Genomic DNA, 10,035 nt, shown 5'->3' with positions numbered 1-10,035 from the left:
GATAATTTCTTTCTTCACTTCAATTGTTTTTCTCACAACTTTTCTTTTTACTTGACCAATATCACTTGCTTTCTTTAGAGCCATGACTGAGGGCTAGTGTAGGAAAAATAAATACTGAATGCAATGAAATTGATAACGAAAGCACAGCGCAACTATTTAGCTCAGCGGTCAACAGAGAACTGTTTACATTTCGTTAGCGGCCACGTGTCAGCGTCGTTTGAGAACTGAAATTTTGTTCGAAAACAGGGGTATTTCCAGCTCAAAATTTTCATTCAAAAACCGATTTTTTTGAGTTCAGACACGTTCGAGAACCGAGGTTTGACTGTATATTGGTTTAGATAGGGAGTTGACCCACATGTATTGTGAGCAACTGCTCAATTTACATAAATCTTACATAGGTATATATTAATTCTCATGCTGTGTATCCCAGGGAGCATATTGCTCTTGCCTGATTCATAATTTCTTTAGAGTCAGTAGAAGACAATGTTATCTAGTTAGCAAGTCCACTGTTCACTACAAGTGAATACCTATAATCTAATACAATGTCCAACGCCATCCATGAATTCATCCAGAGACTTTCTCTCTCCCACAAGATCTAAGCAGAGGTTTCGAACCCTCTGCTTATAGTGTTTGCTTGTCCTTTTGTAGTTTTTTTTTGGTTGGATACCTCGAGGATTCTGGATAATGGCAGCCTGCACCATAGCTGCATCCTTCCTGACATTCTCTTTTGCTGTCCAGACTGAGGGATGTTTGTGTCCAACTAACTGTTGGAAGCCAATGTTCCATGCCTCACATAGGTTATATGTGCGTGCTGTCACACATAGCTGTTGTATGAACATTCCAAATGCTAGGATCAAAGCGAGGGGGGATGTGCCTAATCCTGACTGCAGGCATCTGGTCATTATCTTGAGCTGGTGGTGGTTGAATTCGGGGGTAGGAGCCCGATACATATGTCTTGTCAAAGTAATCCAGTAGTTGTTCAAGGCCCTCGAGGATACGGTTTCCCAGGTAGGACATTCCCTCCTGAAGTCTGTCTATAGGCAAGAAAGCTAACCCATCAAGCACCCCACAAAACATCTTAACTTCTTCTTCACCACGATATCTGTTGGTGAGGCCAAGTTCCTGTACTTTCCTCCAAGTCGCTTGAGTTAGGTGATGAAAACAACGATGACGTTCAACATTTGGTCTAATATTAATCTTGGATAGCTTGAAGCATGGCTTGCTCAAAGTCAGTGCTGAACAGTATTACACACCTAATCCAATTAGTGTTATATCTCCAAACCATTAGTAAAGAACTCAAAGTTTGGCATATTTGGTTCCTTTGTAGAGCATAAATTATAAACTACATGTGGGATTTTGTACTACGGGATTTAGTCCTCCGAGATTTTGTCCGTACCCAGTGTGTGCGTGCGCGTGCGTGTGATTCACCATGGTCTTGGATTACGTGCTGGACTCGTGACCGACATCTATTTCCCTCCTGGAAGAGAACTCAGAGCTCATATGACAGATCTATGGGTAATGCTGTGACCTTACACGTACACACACAATTCCCCGCCCACGTGAGTTGGAGTAACAACCCGCAGCGCAGCGATACTGAAATTATTTCAGTCCTGGGAGGCATTCGAACCCGGACCGCCGTATTGGCAGCCGGAAACTCTACCACTGCTCCACGAGTCTTCTGTACGCGCGCGCGCGTGTGTGTGTGTGTGTGAGTGAGTGAGTAATTCACCATGGTTTTGGATCACGGGTCGGACTCGTGATCGACAGCAATTTTCCCTCCCGTCAGAGAACTCGGAGCTCATATATGACCGATCTATGGGTAATGCTGTGACCTTACACGCACACACACACACCCAACTCTGTGCCCACGAGAGTTGGACTAACGATTAAGAGCGCACTGATTTCAGTAAAGCTCAGTTCATAGGACTACGTCAGGAGCTTCAGCTTACAGATTGGGAGGCAAAATTAAGCGAAAGACCTTTAGATCAGATGTGGGAAATATTTCAAAATACGCTCACTAAGATGATTCATACTTACATTCCTTTTAAGGACAGACGTCCCCCAAATCAGGCTCGCCCAAAGTGGCTCGACAAAGAAATTGAAAAAAAAAAAATTGCTAAAAAGAGACAGGCTTATAAGAAATATAAGTGCTCGGGTGCATCTAATGACTATGAAAGTTATGTATCAATACAGAGAGATTTAAAAAAGACGATAAAAAAGAGAAAACGACAATACGAAATGAACATCGCTGATAAATCCAAAGAGAATCCCAAAAAATTCTATAGTTACATTAGAGTTGAAAAGGTTGTTAGGAATCACATTGGTCCACTATTATCTGCTGACGGTCAACTTGAATATTCAAATGAAGGAATATGTAGTACTTTAAACAATTATTTTAGCTCGGTATTCGTAAACGAAACACCTCAAAGTTAACTCAAAACTGAAACCTGTGAAAAGTCTAGGTTAAACACCAGGGCCTGACGGTTGGCATACAAGAATCTTAAAGGAAATGGAAAATGAGAATGTTGTTCCATTAGAAATGATTTTCAAGAAATCCATCATATCCGGAGATGTCCCAAGAGAATGGAAGCTAGCTAACGTTACTTCCATATTAAAAAAAGTGACAAAAAGAAACCAAATAACTATAGGCCTATAAGTTTGACTTCAATCGTAGGAAAAATAATGGAAACTATCATCAGAGATGCTATGGAACATCATTTAGAAAGTAACCGTTTGATAAATGATAGCCAGCATGGTTTCAGACGGAAACGTTCTTGCGTGACTAACTTACTCGAATTCTACAACACAGCTATCTCGAATTATGACAAAAGAAACAATATAGATTTAATATATCTAGACTTTGCACGGAATAAGTGGTAGCCTATTAAGATGGACTAGTAATTGGTTGAATGATCGAAAACAGAGAGTTGTTTTAAATGGAAAAACTTCTGGATGGAAAAATGTTACAAGTGGAGTTCCTCAGGGTTCCATTCTTGGGCCACTTCTATTCATAGTATATATAAATAATATAGACCACGGACTACAATCTACTGTTTCCAAATTTGCTGATGATACAAAACTGTGCGGAATGGTAAATGATCACTTAAACCAATTAGATATTCAAGAAGATTTTAGATAAATTACAGCAATGGTCTGAAAAGTAGCTAATGAAATTTAACATAAGTAAATGCAAGGTAATGCACATAGGTAAAAATGACAATAAGTACGATTACAAGTTATTTGGAAATTCGTTAACAAAAGTGGACAGTGAAAAAGATCTCGGCGTATTTATCAGTAACGATCTCAAATCATCCAAGCAGTGTATTTCAGCCTCTGAGAAAGCAAATAAGATTCTAGGACTGATTGCGCGATCTTTTGATTCCAAAAGTCCATCACCCATTAACAAGCTATATAAATCGTATGTTCGTCTACATTTGGAATATGCTGTTTCGGTATGGTCACCGAATCTCATTAAAGACATTGACAGACTGGAAAAAGTACAACGGCGAGCCACAAAACTGATTCCAAATATCAAAAATAAATCATACGAAAATCGACTAAAACATATGAATCTGTTTTCCCTAAAAAACCCGTAGACTCAGAGGTGACTTGATACAGGTCTTTAAAATTCTAAAAGGAATTGGCAACATCAAAAGTGACAAAATTTTCACATTGAATGAGAATCAGACAAGAAACAATGGTCTCAAACTGTCCGGAAATAGATTCAATTTGGAAGTAGGTAGAAACAACTTTGCCAACCGTGTAGTTAATGAATGGAATAAACTTCCTGCACAGGTAATACAATGTAGTTCAGTTCGAAGCTTTAAGAATCATTTAGATAAACACCTAAGCAAGATGCTGTAATGATTATAATTTATTTTATATTATTTGTTGTTGTTTTGTTATAATTTGTCTGATTTTCATTTATTATTAGTTATATGTCAATTTATTATTTTTTTTATTTACCAGTATGTTTATTATTTAACTATACCTATGCATTTATTTGTTTTATTTGTTATTTACATTATTATAGTTTGTGTGTGTGTGTGTCTGTGTGTGTGTGTGTGTGTGTGTGTGTGTGTGTGTGTGTGTGTGTGTGTGTGTGTGTGTGTGTGTGTGTGTGTATGTGTGATTCACCATGGATCACCATGGTCTTGGATCTCGTGTTGGACTTGTGATCGACAGTTATTAACCTCCCGGGTGAGAGCTCAGTGCTCGTATGACCGATCTATGGGTAATACTGTCACCTTACATGCAGCCCCCCAACTCCCCGCCCACGAGATTTGGAGTAACACCCCGGCAGCGCAGCGGTACTGAAATTATTTCAGCCCTGGGCGGGAGTCGAACCCGAACCGCCGTAGTGGCAGGCGAGAACTCTAACCACAGCGCCACGAGGTAAGTATGTGTGTGTGTGTGTGTGTGTGTGTGTGTGTGTGTGTGTGTTTGTGTGTGTGTGTGTTTGTGTGTGTGTGTGTGTGTGTTTGTGTGTGTGTGTGTGTGTGTGTGTGTGTTTGTGTGTGTGTTTGTGTGCGTTTGTTTGTGTGTGTGTGTTTGTATGTGTGTTTGTATGTGTGTGTTTGTGTGTGTGTGTGTGTGTGTGTGTGTGTGTGTGTGTGTGTGTTTGTGTGTTTGTGTGCGTGTGTTTGTGTGTGTGTGTTTGTGTGTTTGTGTGTTTGTGTGTTTGTGTGTGTGTGTGTGTATGTGTGTTTGTGTGTGTGTGTGTGTGTTGTGTGTTGTGTGTTTGTGTGTGTGTGTGTGTGTGTGTGTGTGTGTGTGTGTGTGTGTGTGTGTGTGTGTGTGTGTGTGTGTGTGTGTGTGTGTGTGTGTGTGTGTGTGTGTGTGTGTGTGTGTGTGTGTGTGTGTGTGTGTGGAAGAGGTAAACGTAGGGCTACACAACCCCGAAAATAGATACAACTTAGATAACACGTTTTTAGAAAAATCTGAGTGCGAGAGGGACTTGGGAGTTCTGGTGAGTCCGGACCTTAAAACCAGGAAGCAGTGTATTAGCGCCAGAAATAAAGCTAACAGGGCATTAGGCTTCATTGCTAGGACGGTAACGAATAGAAGTGCAGAGGTAATTATTAAACTCTATCTAGCGATAGTTAGACCCATCCTTGACTATGCGGTACAGTTTTGGTCTCCGTCCTACAGAATGGACGTAAATTCACTAGAATCAGTACAGAGAAGAATGACCAAAATGATACAAGGACTCGGAAATTTGCCTTACGAAGAGAGGCTTAGGCACCTAAACTTACACTCTCTGGAAAGACGCAGAGTGCGGGGTGATCTAATAGAAGTGTTCAAGTGGATCAAAGGCTATAACAAGGGTGATGCAAACAAGGTCATCATAATAAAACAACAGGGCAGGACTCGCAGTAATGGGTACAAACTGGACAAATTTAGATTTAAGAAGGAAATAGGCAAGAATTGGTTTACTAATAGGGTGGTCGATGAATGGAATAAATTTAGTAACCATGTAGTAAGCGCTGAAACTATCAGTTGTTTTAAGAAACGATTAGACAACTTTATGGATGGGGATGACAGGTGGTGATGGATACGGAGCTGCCGAGTGTAGGCCTTATGGTCTTTTGCAGTCTCCTTTATTTCTTATGTTCTTATGTTATGTTCTTATGTGTGTGTGTGTGTGTGTGTGTGTGTGTGTGTGTGTGTGTGTGTGTGTGTGTGTGTGTGTGTGTGTGTGTGTGTGTGTGTGTGTGTGTGTGTGTGTGTGTGTGTGTGGAAGAGGTAAACGTAGGGCTACACAACCCCGAAAATAGATACAACTTAGATAACACGTTTTTAGAAAAATCTGAGTGCGAGAGGGACTTGGGAGTTCTGGTGAGTCCGGACCTTAAAACCAGGAAGCAGTGTATTAGCGCCAGAAATAAAGCTAACAGGGCATTAGGCTTCATTGCTAGGACGGTAACGAATAGAAGAGCAGAGGTAATTATTAAACTCTATCTAGCGATAGTTAGACCCATCCTTGACTATGCGGTACAGTTTTGGTCTCCGTCCTACAGAATGGACGTAAATTCACTAGAATCAGTACAGAGAAGAATGACCAAAATGATACAAGGACTCGGAAATTTGCCTTACGAAGAGAGGCTTAGGCACCTAAACTTACACTCTCTGGAAAGACGCAGAGTGCGGGGTGATCTAATAGAAGTGTTCAAGTGGATCAAAGGCTATAACAAGGGTGATGCAAACAAGGTCACCATAATAAAACAACAGGGCAGGACTCGCAGTAATGGGTACAAACTGGACAAATTTAGATTTAAGAAGGAAATAGGCAAGAATTGGTTTACTAATAGGGTGGTCGATGAATGGAATAAATTTAGTAACCATGTAGTAAGCGCTGAAACTATCAGTTGTTTTAAGAAACGATTAGACAACTTTATGGATGGGGATGACAGGTGGTGATGGATACGGAGCTGCCGAGTGTAGGCCTTATGGTCTTTTGCAGTCTCCTTTTTTTCTTATGTTCTTATGTTATGTTCTTATGTGTGTATGTGTGTGTGCGTGTGTGTGTGCGTGTGTGTGTGTGTGTGTGTGTGTGTGTGTGTGTGTGTGTGTGTGTGTGTGTTTGTATTTTACCTAGTTGTATTTATCTAGGCTAGTTGTATTTACCAAGTTGTGCTTTACGGGAAGGGGAGCTACGCTCGTGGTGGTCCGCCTTTGTATCTCGTAGTGTATAGTTTGCTCTTAAACTCATGAATAGTTTTTGCGCACACTACTTCATTGTCCAGTTTGTTCCAAGTGTCCATCACTCTATATGGAAAACTGTATTTATTCAGATCTCTTCTGTAGCTATGTAGATTCTGTAGATTGTCAGTGGATCACCTCTCTCTCTTCTTTGCTCCAGAGTCGGTAACTCCAGGTGCCATTTTTGTGGCTGCTCTGTGGATTCTTTCTTTTTTCTTTACATTCTTTTGGGTACTGGGTGACACACAATGTCGCCGCATATTCTAGTTTAGGCCTTATCAGTGTGACTAATATATATATATTTTTTTTAATTTCTTCGTCCAAATATGTAAATGCCACTTTTATCGATCTTAGCAAGTTGTAGGATTCTCCGACAATTTTGTTTATCTGTTTGTCATAGGACAAGTCGTTTGAGATAATTACCCCCAAATCTTTTTCTGATCTCTCCTGTACCTCCTTGCTTCTAATCTTTATATTGTCCTGATATTCTGTTTTTGCTTTTTCCAAACTCCATTATGCTACACTTCTTAATATTGAAGTCCACTTCCCATTTCTGACTCCAGTTCCATACCTTATTTAGGTCTTCCTGCAGTGATTCGCAATCCTTTTCAGTTTTTACTTTCCTTAACAGTTTGGCGTCGTCTGCAAAGAAGCTCATTTAACATTTCACATCATGACCCATGTCATTCACATAAATAGTAAACATTATTGGAACCAGTACAGATCCTTGCGGTACTCCACTGATCACCTCTTTCCAATCTGATCACCTCTTTCTAATCTGAATATTTTTCTCTCATCTTTCTACCAATCAGGAAGTCCTCCATCCATTTTAGTAGGTTCCCTTGTATCCCTCCTATATGTTCTAGTTTTTTTTTTTTTTTTTTAATTTTTGGTGTGGTACTTTGTCAAAAGCTTTTTGTAAGTCCAGGAAGGCACAATCAGCTCATTCATTTCTTTCTTGCACTATGTCTATTAATCTTAAGTAGAAACATATTAAGTTTGTGGTACATGATCTTCCTTGTCTGAACCCAAATTTTCTTGTTTTTTTTTATATTGTTGTCTTCCAGGTGTTTTACCCATCTATTCTTGATGATATTCTCACAAACTTTGGCTATAGTGCTTGTTAGTGAGATTGGCCTATAGTTAGTTGGTTTTTCTTTGTTTCTTCCTTTATATATTGGTACAATGTTAGCATTTTTCCAGTCTTTTGGCATTTTTCCTTCTTTGAGTGAGTAACTTATTATGTTATGTATTTTGTCCGTTAGTTCTTCTTTGCATTCTTTTAGAATCCAATTTGCAATTCCATCCGGGCCATGTGATTTCCTGACGTCAACTTTTGATAGGTGTTCCAATATTTGTTTTGTGTTATTGTTATCTCGCTCATGGGGGGAGATCGCCTTTCATTAGCTTTGTCCTAATATTGTGCTTTCTATCAAGTGAAGACAGATTTGAAGTGTGTGTCTGTGTATGTTTGTGTGTGTGTGTGTTTGTGTGTATGTTTGTGTGTGTGTGTGTGTGTGTGTGTATGTTTGTGTGTATGTATGTATGTACGCCCAATTCATTCCATTTGAAACATGCTCCCTTCTCCTTTATCTTCACTTCAACTGAGGATGCAGAAAGATCTGGGAAACGTCTTGATATTTAATTTATTCTGTTTGCAATTTGTCTTTGTGTGCTGTATTTTTTTGTTTTAATATTTCTTATATTTTGTTTGATGCGTGCTGTATTTTTGCGTTCATTATACATTTTGTGTTTCCAATGAGTTTTGGAAATTTTATTTACTCACTCTCCCCCTACCAGAAATCTACCTTTCGCAAGCTTGAGAGCTCACGGAAAAAGTTAATTCTTTTGCTGTCGTTTTTAACAAAATATACCTTTGAGAGTATCTCTTGCCACGCTTCACCAATATATATATATATATATATATATATATATGTATATATATGTATATATATATTTATGTATGTGTATATATATATATATATATACATATATATATATATATATATATATACATACATACATATATATACAGACATGACAGAATTGAATAGACACCAAGAGAAATAATTTAATTGATTAAAAAAAGCAATTGATACAATTAAAGTGCTTATAAATAGTCACAATGTGAATAACTAATAATTGGTTGAAATCCTTTTTGCTTTTTTCAGTGCAAGGACCCTTCTAGGCAAGAGAAATCGTTTAATTGATTAAAAAAAGCAATTGATACAATTAAAGTGCTTATAAATGGTCACAATGTGAATAACTTATAATTGGTTGACATCCTCTTTGCTTTTTTCAGTTGTATACACCTCATATACATGACGAGTAATATAACCCCAGTCATATAACCCACTTCTTCACTCACTGTCCACCACAAGCATCAAACGCTGACCTAGGCACTCCTCTCAAACAAACGCCGACTCAACATTACGAGCTCCTGTGAACAACACTGTCGACCACCAAACGACACACACACACAGACGAACACACGCGATCAATCTAGTAGCCACCCAGTACTGACATACGATATTACGTATACTGACGGTCCTCCCCTGGATATATAATTAACATGTATGATAGTAGACATCAATACGTAATTAATGCAGTTGCCCCACCCATGTGGGACAACAGACTAACAAGACATTATTGTAAAGATCACGATTAAGGGCAACTCTAGAATTTGTCTACTCGACACTTCCGGCCATGAAAACTGGCTCACACACCCGAGGAGCGGTCGGTTCTAGTGACTTGCCCTAGTGATAAGACTGTGTAATAGTGTGTAAACTAAGTTGCTTAAGATGTGACAAATAAAGAACAAAAACTTAAAGGTGTGTGTGCAAGTGACCCCTTTCTGCTGATGATGTAACGACCCCGTTACATTTTGTGTCTACAAGTAACGTTGGATGGAGATGATGTAACGATACCGTTACACCCGTCCCGTTACACAGTGCAAGGACCCTTCTAGGTATGCTATTAATTAGTTCACGAATATCATCTTGAGGGATTTCTTACCATGTATTCAATTGTAATCCTAAGAGTTCGGGCTTTGAAGATGGCTTTCTTTTTTTTTTTTTTTTTTTTTTTTTTTTTTTTTGTGTGTGTGTGTGTGTGTGTGTGTGAAGTTGTCGGTCTAATATGCCCCAGAGGTGTTTAATAGGGTTCATATCCGGGGACTGACTTGGCCATGGAAGTTTCCTGATCGCATTATGGCTCAAACAGTTTTGTGTTGCTTGAACAGTGTGACAAGGAGATTCATCTTCCATAAATAGGAAGACATTTTTACTCATTCTACCACTGGAAAATATTGAAATGAGTCCTTCCTTTAATACA

Source organism: Oratosquilla oratoria, unplaced genomic scaffold, assembly GCF_046742065.1.
Source record: "Oratosquilla oratoria isolate Oo_2021 unplaced genomic scaffold, ASM4674206v1 SCAFFOLD77, whole genome shotgun sequence".
Classification (NCBI taxonomy): domain Eukaryota; kingdom Metazoa; phylum Arthropoda; class Malacostraca; order Stomatopoda; family Squillidae; genus Oratosquilla; species Oratosquilla oratoria.
The sequence above is the reverse complement of the archived record's forward strand: the minus strand, read 5'-3'. Positions refer to the sequence as shown.